Below are 15,168 nucleotides of genomic sequence, written 5' to 3'. Positions count from 1 at the left end.
ATTCTTTTTTCAAGACTCAGGGAGTGAACCTAACACATTCAGTTATTTGGGGTAAATGCAACTATTGTGAATGCAAGCTTTGTTGTGTTCAATGCAAAAGTTAATATTTTAGGAGAAATAGTATATTATTAGGCATGTCATGATAAATTTTGCTGGACGATAAATTGCCCAAGAAATTATTGCGATAAATGATAAAATTGTCATTCTAAGACCAGTTTCAACTAATATAATGATAATGGCATAATAATGCAGGTACACCTTTTCAAAGATCAATAAACTTTTATTTCTAAGGAATATTTAACACTTAAAATGGAAAAATGTTAAATATCCACAATAAATAAACAAAACAACCAAAACCAATAAAAACAATAGACTCTCAGTCTCAATAAATAAATGGATGTAAAACAAAATTGCACTTTTATTACAAATATTAAACATTAGGCTCTAGTGAGATGTTATCTCTTTATTCCCGGGACATCTGTGCCATCGGAGAGGGTGTTTTCTGCCACGGGCTGTCCACAGGCTGTGCTCCAGACTAACCCCACTTCTTGACATGTTACATTTTTTAAATAAAAATTGAAAAAAGAAATTATTGCGGCCGGAAAAATTATCGAGCTAATTTTTTTATCGTGACAGGCCTATGTATGATTTCATAAGCAATAAACCTTCTGCCTACAGAGTACATTCAGAGTATTTCAGGCCCAGTTTTATTCAGGTTGATACTCAGTATTAAACATTGTTTTGTTGACTTTGTACATAAGACATATTTATTCATATTATCCGTTGAGCTGATTAATATGTTTGTGCAAACCGTAGGACAGTTTTTCTGGATTCTTTGATAAATAGTATTAAAGAAGTAAGAAAACAGTAAAATGTTTTTTTTTTTTTTTTTTACAAAGTAAGTCTAACAGATTTAAATCTTTATACTCAAGGTGTTTTTCTTGTTTTTTGTCTTTCTGAAGTGTACATTGAAAGAATTGAACTAAGGGGAGTTACACCCAAATCAGACAAACCAACAGAATACATCTTGGAGGTGAGTTTGCAGTACAGTCTTCCAAAAATCAGAACATTTGAACAAAATTTAATAAAATCTCCATGAAAAGCAAGTAATTTCTCTAGTTGTCATATTTTTACAGAACAATTGCAGCCAAAATGTGTAATGTACTTGTTATGTTTGTCATACTTTTCTCTTGGTCGAAGGCCTTGTGGTCCGACTCCTCTTTGTCGACTGTCAGCAAAACCCTTCAGGAAGTTGTGGAGTTTATCTCTCAGGTGAGTGACAGTCATTTGTGTTGTGTTTCACGGATGTGAGAAATGTTGAGCTAGTGTGTCGAGATGAAAAGTCTTAAAAGTTAACTACTAAAGTGGTCTGTAATAAATGTTAAAGGGATAGTTCACCCAAAAATGGAAATTCTGTCATTTTTATACTCACCTCCATGTCATTTGTTCATCTTCGGAACACAAATGTAGATATTTTTGATGAAATCCGAGAGCTTTCTGACCCTCCATAGACAGCAACTCAACTGACACATTCAAGGCCCAGAAAGGTAGTTAGGACATCGTTAAAATAGTCCATGTGTCATCAGTGGTTCAACATTAGTATTATGAAGCAGCTAAAATACTGTGCACAAAGTAAACAAAAATAACGACTTTATTCAACAATTTCCTCTCTTCCTTTTCACTCTTCGAAATGCATTCAGGAGAGTACTACAACACAAGCCGGCTTTTTGAGCCGGAAGAGAAGAAATCTTCACAAAAAGGCGTTATTTTTTGTTTTCTTCACACACACAAAAAAAATAATTCTCATATTAGAGATGGCTTAACATTAACAAAGTCCTTACCTTTCTGTGCCTTGAACATATCAGTTGCATTGGTGTCTGTGAAGGGTCAGAAAGCTCTGGGATTTAATAAAAAATATTATGTTTAGACAAAATGGCTTTGACTGTGTTGAATAATCAGTGCTGTGAAGTTGAAAACCAGTGAATGTGTTCACTGATGAGTGCTGACAAGTTGTAACGTCATGAAACCGTGTGATTGTGTTTCTGTTGTTTCTCTCTTCAGCTATCTCAGCTCTTTCCTGATGAATGTCTAGAGAAACTTCTGCCCCAAATGCCTGGACTTGATTCCACTCATGAACTAGATCCTCGGTACTTCTCTAAACAGAGAATATATATATTATTGGTGCATGGAAATGGAGGGAAACAATACATTCACAATTTTTTTAATTTTTACTCTTCTCCACAGATGCTTGACCTCTCTTCCACCTCATGTTCTTAAACATGACAAAGTCTGTTTCTTCTTCAGCACTTCGTCTGAACCTCAGCTCCCTACCAGCACAAGTAAGCCCCTATTTCCTGCCTCACAATGGTTCATCCCTCACTTGTCACCATAGATGATATTTTTCTGGACTGCACCATCTCCTGGGGAAATGGGGAGTTTGTTTCGGTACAGTGGGGATTTGATTTGACCTGCTTGTGCTTGGAGGCTTCAGAAGTGACCTCATCTTGGGAAACTATTAATAGGATGAATGGCCACTAGAACCTAGATGTGTGTCTGTGATGTTATTTTTAGTGGTGGGGCAAGGGACGGAAACCCCCTTGGATAGAATGAAGTGCAAAATTCTTATTGCTTGATCATTTGTGTTGTAGTTAAGCTATATTTTTCAGCCAAGATCTAATTTTTTGCTATCAAGTACAATAAGAGTGGGCTCTGCAATAAACAAACTAATTATTTTGGACACTATTATTATTAATATTACAGTTGTTTACAACTCAATAGAAAGTTGTAGTTGGAATAACATCAGTGCAAGTCACGAAATCTGTCAAAAAACACCCAGCTTCATACTCCACTTCGAAATCAAAGGGAGAAATAAGAAATCATATTTTGGTTTATGGTGATGATAATAATATCCAAAATAGTCTATATATATATATATATATATATATATATATATATATATATATATATATATATATATATATATATATATATATATATATATATATATATATATATATATATATATATATATATATATATATATATATATAATATTTGTATAAACACAATAATGACTATTTTGGATATTATTATATTATTATCATATACACATACATACATAATACTTTTAAATACATTTTATTGTTTAATTAAAATATACTTTCAATTTAAAGAATTAAAAAAATCATAATGGTCCTTATCGGTTGTTATTTTGTTTAAACAAATTACGTTTGAATTTGTTTAAATTCCATTATTAAATTCTATTTAATAATGATTATTTAATAACCAAAATTTTGTTGCAATTTCATTTAAAATGTGACTTGTTTCTTCAGTATTTACGCATTCAGTTTGATCATTCATATCAAATCGAGCTATATTTCTGAATCACACTTTGTCACTTCCATGTTTTGCAGATCTGGGCTGTCTGCTTCAGTACAGGGGAGCGAGCAGGTGAGTTTAACAAGCCTTCACCTCAAGCACTCTCACATCTGTCTTCTCCCCATCCATAAACCTGCTCTCACTCTGTCTCAGGCCCATTTGTGGTGTCGCCAGCATCCAGCCTGTCCTAAGTGTCCATGCGCCCCTCCCACAGAGCTCCCCTGCCCACCTGCCCCCTCTCCCTCCCCAGACAGCGATGGCCATCCTCCCTGGCACTGCCGTACCCATGGGGGAGTCCAGCCAACCACAGACACACCTCACAAACCCCGCACCCCAACCCCAAGCCCAGTCCCAGCAGCCCAGCCCGGAGCAGAATGGCATCCTGGACTGGCTTCGTAAACTACGGTTGCATAAATACTACCCCGTCTTCAAACAACTAACCATGGAGGAGGTACGTGACTTCAAGTGGCTCCTTCCCTTGGTATGAGAGTCGTCTCTAAGATGACAGATTACATTTATTGGAAGAGATGTTAAGGGAACAGATTTCGGATATTGCAGCCAAGAAATACATATTTGCTTCCTGACATATCTCTCCCACTAGAGCTTATCTAAATTATGATCTCCTTATTCACTTTCTCAGTTCCTCGCTCTCACAGAAGAGGATCTGAACAAGTACGACCTCACTCAGGGGGCCAAGAAGAAACTCAAGACTCAGCTGGAGCTTCAGAAGTGAGTGTGATTTGTGCTTAAATTATGACACCGATGTATTTGATCTGCATGCGTCGTGCCATAAACAACCTTAGAAACATTGTGGGGTTGTTTAAATGCAATTACTTCTGCCATGATAAATGCCAAATGTTCTTAAATGCCTTTTTTAAATAAAATTCAGCTTACCGTCTGTTTTCCGTGGGTATAAATAGTGCAATATTAAATATGCAGGTAAAAGAGTGTTATGTACATACAATCTATAATTAAGCTAATTTGCATAGGCAGAAAATATCTTTGTGCTATAAAGAATAACAGTGACACTGCTTAAGCTCATTAGGCACCAATTAATACGAAAAAGAATATTTAGTGAATCACACTTCACTATTCACTATTCATATTTTTGTTCAACAAGGACACATTAAAATAACTTCCGATTAATCAGAAAAGTCTTAAAAATGTAAATATACAATTTGTACCAGTTTCCACACAGATATTAAGCAGCACAGCTGTTTTCAACTTTGATATTAATAATAAGTTTCTTTAGCAGCAAATCAGCATATTAGATTTTTTTTTTTTTTAAGGATCATGTGACTGAAGACTGGAATTATGATGCTGAAAATTCAGCTTTGCATCACAGGAAAATAAATTACATAATAAAATATATTTGAATAGAAATTTTTATTTTAAATTGCAATAATAAATATGCAATATTACAGTTTTTATGGCATTTTTGATGAAGTGCAGTCTTGGTGAGAAAATATATTTCAAAAACATTTTAAAAATGATTCAGACCCCAAACTTTTGAATCTACTGTATGTAGAGTTTATTTAATTTAGATTAATTTACCATTAGTTTATTTCACACAATATCAAATGGGTTTGGAACAAGCATGCTGGTGAGGAAATAATGGAAATTTTTATTGTTATCAGGCAAACTATTTCCGTAACCTATATTTGTTGCATTTTAACAATTATTTAAATGTTGGGAAATTGTCAGTTTCCACAATTCCAGGACCGATCACTTCCTTTAGATAAGAGTTTGGCATCGAGAGTTTGAGATCAGTACGGAAGTGGAGCAAGTAACTTTTTCCATTTCTCACATCAGCGAGTTTCCATTGCTCAGGTAGAGCTGTGGGAGCCAAGATATCTTAACAGATAACAGAAACTAATCCTCGGGAGGTTTTCCATGCCTGAAAACAACAGTAAAGGTTATACTGCTTCACAAGTCTCGTGGTTCTCACTGACACTAGCTAAAACGAAAATAATGTTTATTTCTACTCCACTTTGTAAAGTTTCTGAACTGAAAGCCCCAATTACAACTTGAACCAGGTTAATCATACCGTTCGCCTATATTTAAAAAAAAACACACACAATCTTTCTTCTGTTTATAAAAAGTCTACACAGAGGATCAACTTCAACTGGTAGAATAATGCACATGCAGTGAGTGCGTTATGTTTTTGTACACAGCGCCATCTAGGTGTCATTGCTGGAATATGATGTTTTACAAAATAAATCTTTGACGTTCATGATCCAGTCATTGTTTATCATCAAATGGTACATTAACATAAAGTAAAAAATGATATTTTGGTTTTCTTGTCAGAGAGAAGCTGGAGAAAAGATACGTGGTGTCTCAATTTCCAGTTTCCTGTAGTGGGGTTGCCAGAGTGACCCCTTCCAGTCATATCGGACCCCTGACGCACGCACACACTGGAAGTGGTACTGTACACATGTTTAAAACATAATACTAATTGATATGTTTAGGTTATTAGCATTTAAATGAAAGTATACAAAAGTTTATATAGTTGTATGAATGCAAGAGATTATGATCTGTTTTATGTGTGGATGTTAAGAGCTACGGGTAGACGTCGAGAACAGCTCGGTGCCCATTCCACGGGACAGCAGTTCCTCCTCAGGCTATTCCAGTGCTCCTTCCAGTCCAATGACCCCTTTATCACGTGACACTTCTTTTGACCGGGTCAAAGACCTTCACAGACGTAAGAACGGATGGTTTTACCATTAATATTTATATAGTGGATATTGAATTGTTTGCTGTAAATGTCTGTCCAGCATACTGTGACACAAAATATTTATTTATATATATATATTAGGGCCGGGACTCGATTAAAAAAATTAATCTAATTAATTACAGTCTTTGTAATTAATTAATCGAAATTAATCGCATTTTAATCGCATATAAATATTTGACCTGAAAACAGTGAGAAGTAATTTTTTTTCACATGGATTTATAGTATACCATTGAATAATGACTGAATACATAAGCTTAAGCAACAAAATATTGTTTATTTTTGTTCAACCAAGTCTAGCAGACCAGTGCAATTTTTGCCATGAAGTGTAGAAATAGCATATTTAGAAACAATTTAGAAATAGTACATTTCAGAAATTCAGGAAGCTTATAGGTGCTGGAACCTTCTGTAAAGTGTTTTTTAAGTAAAACACAATACTGTCAATTACATTCAGAACATTGGAAACACTGACTATTAGAAAACATCTCTCTGTTGCTTCAGAGGCCATAACATACTAAGTCCAACTCTCAATAACCTTGGCCAAAACAATAAAGAGCTCAACATAAACTGTTGCACAAACAAAATAATACATAGTTCAACATAAAGTGTAAAGTCCACGCTAGCTGCTATATGTTTTGCATTGAGGTGATACTTTTTTTTTTTTTTTTATTAAACAATACAATACAATATCTCGTAGAGGTAACAGCATAGTATAACATCAAATACAATTACAGTCTATATCAAACCTTAAGGGGATCCACAATACATTTAAGGCAAAAGATAGTCAATAAATAAAATTACAATACAAGAAACACTGACATGTCTGATGAAATTTTCAGGGCACAACCATTTTTAAGTAGTCTCAATGAGGAGTAGAATATTTTAAATTCATTCATGAAATGTTCAAAACAGGGGCGAGAGTCTTTCCACTTACAACAATGAATATGATATTTAGCAAGTAAGAAAACAATATTCACAATGTCTGATATTGAATTATCTAAACCATCAACATAAAACAGGATATGGTTGATGTTAAATACAGGGATGTTTGACATTTTTAAATTCAGCCAGTTTCTTACATCACTCCAGGACCGGCATGAAATGGAGCAAGTGAAAAATAAGTGTTCTAGAGATTCATCAGTAAAATCAGAAAAGGCACAACTCGCCTTATCAAATTTAAATCGCTTATGAAGAAAATTGGAAACTGGATAAATCTTATGACAAATTTTGAAATGTGTCTCTTTAACTTTAGGGGGAATTGGCCATTTCACATATTTAGAGAAGGCTTTTTCCCTCATATAAAAAGAGTTAACAAGCACATTGTTTTTATTATAATCGTAGAACAATCTAGATTTAAAAGCATCTGTAACAATTCTATTATTGAATTTTTTATCTACTAAATTATGATGACCAATTACTAGATTTGGCAATACTGGAGTGACATCAGAGTAAGTCAAAGTATTCTGGATTAGTTGGATCAAGGCTATAGGAATAGCTTTACAAATTCTTTGAAACTCTCTGAGAGTACAGTTTATATTAAAACGTTCAACAAAACTGGTGTAATCCAACAGAATACCTTTACAATCCATCAAGTCAGTTACAAAAAGAATTCCCTTGTCGAACCAATCAGCTTTAAATAATGATTTTCTATTTATAAGAATTGTTCTATTGTTCCACAGAACTGAACTGTGTGGAGTAAAGTTATGTGTGAAAATCATTTTCCAAAAGTGTAGTATTTGACTATGAAATTTAGACAGTGCAAGTGGAATCTTATTAATATGAAAGTCACATCTCAGTAGAAAATCAATACCACCAAGCTTTCCAAAAATAGCCCTAGGTATGTGAAACCACATAGAGTTGGAATAAGCAAAAAAAAAATTTAACCACTTGATTCTAAATGAGCCTATCAAGGCTTCAAAATCTAAGGCTTTTAATCCACCATTTATATACTCTTTAACTATCTGGAACCTTTTTAAATAATGTGTCTTATTTCTCCACAGAAATTGAAAAATTATTGAGTTGGCCTTCCTAATATTTCTGTCAGAAATAAACAAGGAGTGACAAGGATATATTAACTTAGACACACCATCAGCTTTAGATAAAATAACTCTCCCAAATACTGTGAGGTCTCTGGTCAGCCAGTGACTTAGAGATTTTTTCATCTCAGCGATACGTTTCTCAATGTTAATCTCCTCTATCCTACGAACACTCTTAGATATTGTTAAACCCAAATATTTTACCTCGGTCTGGACATTAATTGAGGCAATAGAGCTCTCAGGACAAGAGTGTATAGGCAACAGTACACATTTATTAATATTGAGAGACAAACCTGAGGCAACAGAAAAAGTATTAATTAGTTTTAATTAATGGGTCCAATTAAAACCATGCTTTTATCTTTTAGAAAAATTGCAGTATCGTCTGCAAATTGACTAATCTTAAATTCCTTATCAAAAATCTTAATGCCTTGTAAATTTAAATCATTAACAATAGCCAAAGTGAGCATCTGTACTTGAGGCTCGATGTGCTGCTGCGGTGATATGCGAACGCTAGTTGGTGCTTCAGTATAATCGTTCCGCCGAAACAAATCCAGTGAGAAACGTTCCGCGGTGCAAAAATGAGTTATTAAAAATGCGGGAATTTTTTCTGTAATGAATTAATCTTAGTTAACGCGTTATTTTTTGTGTAATTAATTAATCTCAATTAACGTGTTAAAGTCCCGGCCCTAATATATATATATAAACTCTCACACACACACATACATATATATATATATATATATATATATATATATATATACTTAAAAAAATATTTATATTGGATATATATTATATATTGCATCTCATTTTAGGTCTTTATTTACTTTCAGGTTTCGAGTCTGGTTTGGATCCTGGTGAGAAAGAGCGGTCATGCTTTCTCGTCAATCCTGCGGTAACCACCGGTCCCAGCCGTCCCACTGCCCAAGTCCTCCCAGTCCAGAACGATCCCTCCCTCTGTCCCTCCCAAATGAATTTGCCCCCTCCATCCTTGCCTCTCCTCTCCCCAGGCCGCGTTATCAACTCTCCCCGCAAACTTCGTCCACCCACTCTCTGTTCAGAAGAACGTCCCAAACCGATGGGGTCTGGGGTCACCATGGGTGTCCGGCTTGAGAACATCTTCCCTGGGTTGAATCTTGACAGTTCTCCGAGGCACCAGGATGTGTCAAGCCCCCGTGGGCCCCTCACAGTGCTTCGCTCCCCTCCAGGTCTCATGGTGGAGACCAGCACTGCTCTCACCTCCACATCTAACACCCTCCATCATGCTTCCCACCCACCCTTACATTTGCAAGTGTCGTTTTCTGTTCCACGCACAGGGTCGTACCCTTTCTCCACCCCGTCCTCCTGCCCCTCATCGAGTTCCTCCACCAGACCCACCTTCTCAACTGTCAGTGGAGTTCCAATAGCAACAGCCAGCAACGTTCCCATGGCGGCAGTTCCCGGGAACACATACTGCGTTAACAGTACACCCACAGTCACACCCAGTTCTAGCCCAGCATCCACAGAGAATAGCGGCTATGCCTCAGTACAAGCAAACAGCGCTAACTCCAGTTCCTCATTGTGCGTTTGTAGCTCTTGTGGTTGTAGCGGCAACTGTGGTTCGTACGGGGCACTTCCGGCTAGTTACGCCGGATATTTTCCACATCCGTTTTCAGGAACTTCAGTATTCACATTAGGGCCTTTGCTTCATTTCAGCCCCCTCCTTACAGGAAGTGGTCCCGCCTCTCCCTTTTCCCACCCCCTCGTGGCCCCGCCTATTTACAACAGTAGTCTATCACATGACTCACAACAAAATCTTGTGCTTCCACCAGTGCAGGGTTTTCTAGGGGAGGGGGTGGTGTGTACCAGCCCCATGGAATGATGGGAAATGGAAGTACTGGGCATAAGAAAACAGGGAATGTGTCCTGCTATAACTGTGGGCTGAGTGGGCATCGAGCACAAGACTGCAAGCAGCCAGCAATGGACTCTGCACAACAAGGTAACAGCATTGTTTAAAAGTAGTGCTTGCGAACTCATAACACCTGAGCAACTACATAGCAATACACTAGCAACCACCCAGAACATCAAAACACTATATTATAATCCACCCAGGATACTTTTTAGGGCCCTATGATTTCTGCGAATGCGAAAAACGCGGACAGAATCATGGAATCACGAATTTACTGTATAATGGGTAATGTTAAGGAAATTGGAGTGTGGAAGCTGAATAAAGCACTCACTGCAGGACAGATGGAGGCGCCGGTGCATCACATGCTCATAAAATACTCCCTCATTTTTGGTCAGACAGATAACAGTAATACATCTTTCAAATCTGTAAAGACTCTGTTTATTTGTGTGCACTCACAATAACAACAAAACATTGCGCTTTTGTAAAATAATGAAAGCAAACAGCATGCGCTTTCTGCCGTCTCGGTCTCTCTGAACTTGAGCGCAAAACTGCAAAACTGTGAATACTTGCCTTAGTTATGAAATATATGTCTGTAGAGAGTGAAATGTCTACTTTCAAATAGATTATGGAATCTGATTATCTCAGATTATGGAATCTGCTATGAAACATGCACACAGGCACATCATTACTGCGGAGATGACTTGTCAGTATCGCCGACTTCATCTCTTAAAATGAAAGCAAAGAAAGCACTAGTTTATCAAATTGTTAAAATGTTAATGCCGTCGTCTTACTGTGACAAGCTTTATGCATGTGCTTGAGTGCCTATTATGCAGTGTGGGCAATTAAAGGCTTTTAATAATTATTTCAATTATTTATTAATAAATGTGCGAATAGTCGACTATTGCTTCAAATGAATGCATTCTAGTTAACCAGAAAATCTTTAGTCGAGGGCAGCCCTAGTAATGATATTACAACTACGACTAATGAAATGATTATTAAAACATTACTTCTAAGAAATGTTTACCAGATAAATTATTTACCAGAATTAATTTATACATGATAAAAATAACATTTAATTTTAACACTAATTCCTGTCAGACTTCCAAAATCCTTCATCGCTTGAATTAAGATGATAAAATTTTAATTTTTAAAGCACAGCTATCACAAAATCCGACTTTAGCACCTCTTTTTTTTTTATTTACTTTGAGATCATTCTTAGTTTCATGTTTAAAATCATAATAAGAAATTGTTTAATAGCTATGATTGGTTTTTAAAATCAAACTTAGCTTTGTAGTCGAAGCTTTAGCGTGCACACACATCATTCAAAAAATCTAAAACCGGAGTTATTTTTTGCATTTTTAAACAAGCAATTGTTTTGTTTTTGCAGGGACTTTTCGTCTGAAATATTCCCCACAGTCAGACAACCAGGACTCAGGGGAATAAATGGTGTGAATGAACTGGTCTGGACCTGCAACTTCCTCAGTGTGTAAAGACACTTGATGTGAGACTCCGCTGAGCAAAGGCATTACAGTTTCTCTTTAGAGGAGAATCAAGTAATGAAGTTCAATCAGTTATGGCTTCCAATGAAAGCCTTGTGCCAAAGAATTACTTCACGGTGGATCTTCGTAAAGGGAAGTTCAAAAAGAATTCACTCTTTTTGTGTTCTTCACGCTGTTCTTCTCACTTGAGACTCGCTTGAGCACTGTGGAGCAGCCAATAGTGTATCAGATCATGCTGCACATGTCATTCTTGGAAGCAAAACAAGGAGATTTTGCTCGCCAAATAATGTGCAATGATGGCCATGTCTTTTTGCTCATGGTGTGACTATAAGTCATCTTTTGTGAATAAGATAGTGGCAATCTTTTTTCTGGATGTTCGCCAAAGGAAGGAGAAAACTGACAGTTGTGAAAGCGAAAAGTTTTCAATCTCAAGAAGTGCGTTTTTAGCTTTTTTGACTACAGGAAGTCTTCTTAATCATCATGTGTTATTCCTGTTGTTGTAATCATGGCGTATTTGTTAATATCTGGGTTTTTAGAAAACACGTTTTCTATTTTCAAATGGTATTTTTTTGTTACATTCTCTTTGTTATAGAAGTGATTATTACACTCAGATTAAATGTTTATACATTCAATGCACTTGAGGCCGCTAAAGCTTTTTTTTTATTCTTGAAACTGTAAAAAAAAATGGAACTGAACACAAGAGGAAACCGTTTTCAGTAAGGCACCACTATAAAGGTCAAAAAGTGGGCTTTTCCATGTTGTTTCTCAATAACATTAGACTAAAAATGTTCCAATGTGTTGAAAAAAGTCAAGACTTTCACCATTAGGCACATTTAGCCAATAGATGCCATTCCGTTGTCTTTGCCAAACATTTTTGATGTTTCAAAGGAAATGGTGATATTTCTGTTTATAAATTACAAAGATCTTGAGTCACTGGCTATGCATGTCGCCTGATTTACTTTGTGCTGCTTCTATTATGTCTAGTATTATCGCAGGAAAGCTTTATGTCTAAAATGACAGTGCTGACGCAGCCCTTTTGTATTCGGAGGTGAATGTTAAATGAAGTTTGATTGTTGAATTTTTGTATAATGTATCACTTTGACACTTTAAAAAAGAATTAAAATGTTTTTGAGAACTGGTAGTGGTCACAGAAGTTTTTTTTTTTTTTTTAAGAAAAAAATATCAAAGAAAATAGCAGACAAGGGTGTATATTTTTATTTTATTTTTTTTTAAATGTCAACAGAAATAGAAGTGTTATATTGCTGTAAATCTGAGCAGGAGAAATACATAAATGAGCTTAGTTCGATGATGGGTTGATAATCCTTTCAAGTTAAACTCTCATTAATACAAACTTTTGTAAATTGCACAATAGTAGCACATATGAATTGTTTTTTACAAGAACAAAACAAGGAAAAAATAACATCTCTTTAAATAAGAGCAAGACAAACGGCAATTAAATGCTCAGGAGAAAAGGCATCTAAGCTTATCTGTACAGTTTACTGTAAGACATACAGATGGAAGGAGTACAACAATGCATTTATAAAGGTGTAAATAATCCTCTAATGAAACTGAAAGGCTAAAAGCGTGTACCTAAAAGAGCAAGGATGTTCGGGCAGCGCTCATGTCTGTGATTGAGCATCCCTGTCTACCTTGGGCCACAATCGCTAAAGCCACATTCATTCGCTCAATGTACCATTGAATATAATTACATTTTCCTTCCTTTTAAAGCTTCACACTACAATCAAAGCAGAATTTCTAGAATTATAAATTGCTAACTATTTATTTCCTCAGGTATGTCCCACTGGATCATACTTCAAATGTCAACGAGGCAAGTAGGACCTCATTTCGAACCTTGACTTACCCACCGAGTTGTGAAATCCAAGAACCTCAACGCTCATGACCCAATTTGCAATAGGCTCGAGGGGGAAGTGAAAAGACTGAATCGCTTCTAACAGGAAAATGGAATAGCGGAAGACACAGTTTGACACCTACAGGTAAGAAAAGGCTGTCGAACTCAACAAAAAACTGAGATTCGACAAACAGCGGGAGGGGTTAAAGGTAACCAAAGTGAAACTGACAGATAACCTCTATTTGGCCGCCTAACGTTACACTAAATGCCATTTCGGAAATTCAACCGCTAAGAAATTGAGATGATTCCATCTCTACACCAAAAAGTCTTTCATTCAAGCTTTATGTTGAGTAAATCCGGATCATTAGGCCAACTAACCATAAACGGTCCAATAACCTAAACACAATCGACTCCTTTTAATCGACTCAAATTATTTAAAGGGAGCTGAGGTTAAAGGGCTGAGATATGGGAAGTTAGGATTTAGCTTTGGATAATGGCTGGGATTGGTGAGCCAAATGACTAAAAGTTCGGTTGGTTCTTTTTTTGGATGGGGAGGGGAAATGGGATATGGATATTTGCAAGGGAGAGGTCACAAGAGTTCAGGATAGGTTGTATCATTGTCCTAGAGTGAAAGCCAATCGTTTTGCCATTTTTACTGAGTACACACAGTTCCAAATGTCTCCTGGGAGGCGTAGACCATGTACAGGAAGCCGTCCTCGTCTCTCTCGCGTTCGTAGACCTCAGAAATGGCGGTGGACACAGATACCATGCTGTGACCGTTGACAAGTAGGAAGAAAGCCTGATTGGAGTTGAGCTGGAGGCGTCTCCTATTGGAAATGCACACGAGCCAGAGATGCATTAGCAAAGTTTTTTTATTTAGAAATAATAATGGTAAAGAGAAATTATAATGAAAGGCAAGAGGTAAAAGACATTTGTTTGGTGTTACCTGATGATCTTAATAAGTTCGCTCATGTTTACATGGTCGGGAACTAAAAACTTAGTTTTGTCAAGAATCGGCAGTTGCTTTTCTCCCTTGTATCTCTCAATAATGACCTGAAACCAAAGCAACAAGCTTAACATTAGCGTATATGCATATTTTTTTTAGTGTACATAATATGTATGTGCTCTACTGTTCAAACTTTTGGGGTCAATACCCCAATATTTAAGTTTTAAACTTATTTAAAACAAAATAATTCTGTTTTAATCATGTCTGTCTGTCTTAACGTTCCCATTCAAAGGAGTTGCTCTGGGTGGTGGTTTGTGTCTATTCAGCAGATGGTAATTGACCTCTTTATCCTGGTCAGCTTGAATAACAATTGAGACTGGTGACCCTGAGGCAATATCAATAGAGGTGACACCTGGCTACAATACCACTGACTGGTCTTTAAGAGGCTGATAAAGGCCCTATACATACATGCAAACGCAGACATTCATATGCTATCTGTTTTACCAGGTCTATTGACAAGCTTCCTTTTGATATTATCCACAAGATTAACCTATTATGCTCAATACACACAACTGAGCATGTTTTAAAACACTTACATCACAGCCTTTATCTGAAGGCCATCTGATTTTGTTCAAGCAATTCAACAAAAATGGAAATTATACCATTATTTAACTTGCTAAGCCTCCAAACTTTATTTTTTTCTGTGGAACAGAACATATTTTAACAAATGTCTCATCAATACAAAAAAGGTCACTGGGGTCCAAGTTGTTTTGGACCCCATTAACATCATTATTTGAACTAAAATAGTTGAAACATTTGTGAAAATATCTGTTTTAGTTTGTTC

The 15,168-nt window shown here is 36.2% G+C and overlaps 1 pseudogene; it reads left to right on the top strand.

Moving 5' to 3' along the window:
- The window catches only part of LOC113043140 (zinc finger CCHC domain-containing protein 14-like), a 28,041-nt pseudogene extending 16,124 nt beyond the window's left edge, over window positions 1-11,917 (top strand).
- Window positions 11,918-15,168: the final 3,251 nt, after the last annotated feature.

This window comes from Carassius auratus, chromosome 25 (genome assembly GCF_003368295.1).
Source record: "Carassius auratus strain Wakin chromosome 25, ASM336829v1, whole genome shotgun sequence".
Lineage (NCBI taxonomy): Eukaryota > Metazoa > Chordata > Actinopteri > Cypriniformes > Cyprinidae > Carassius > Carassius auratus.
This window is presented reverse-complemented; position numbering and strand designations above follow the sequence as displayed.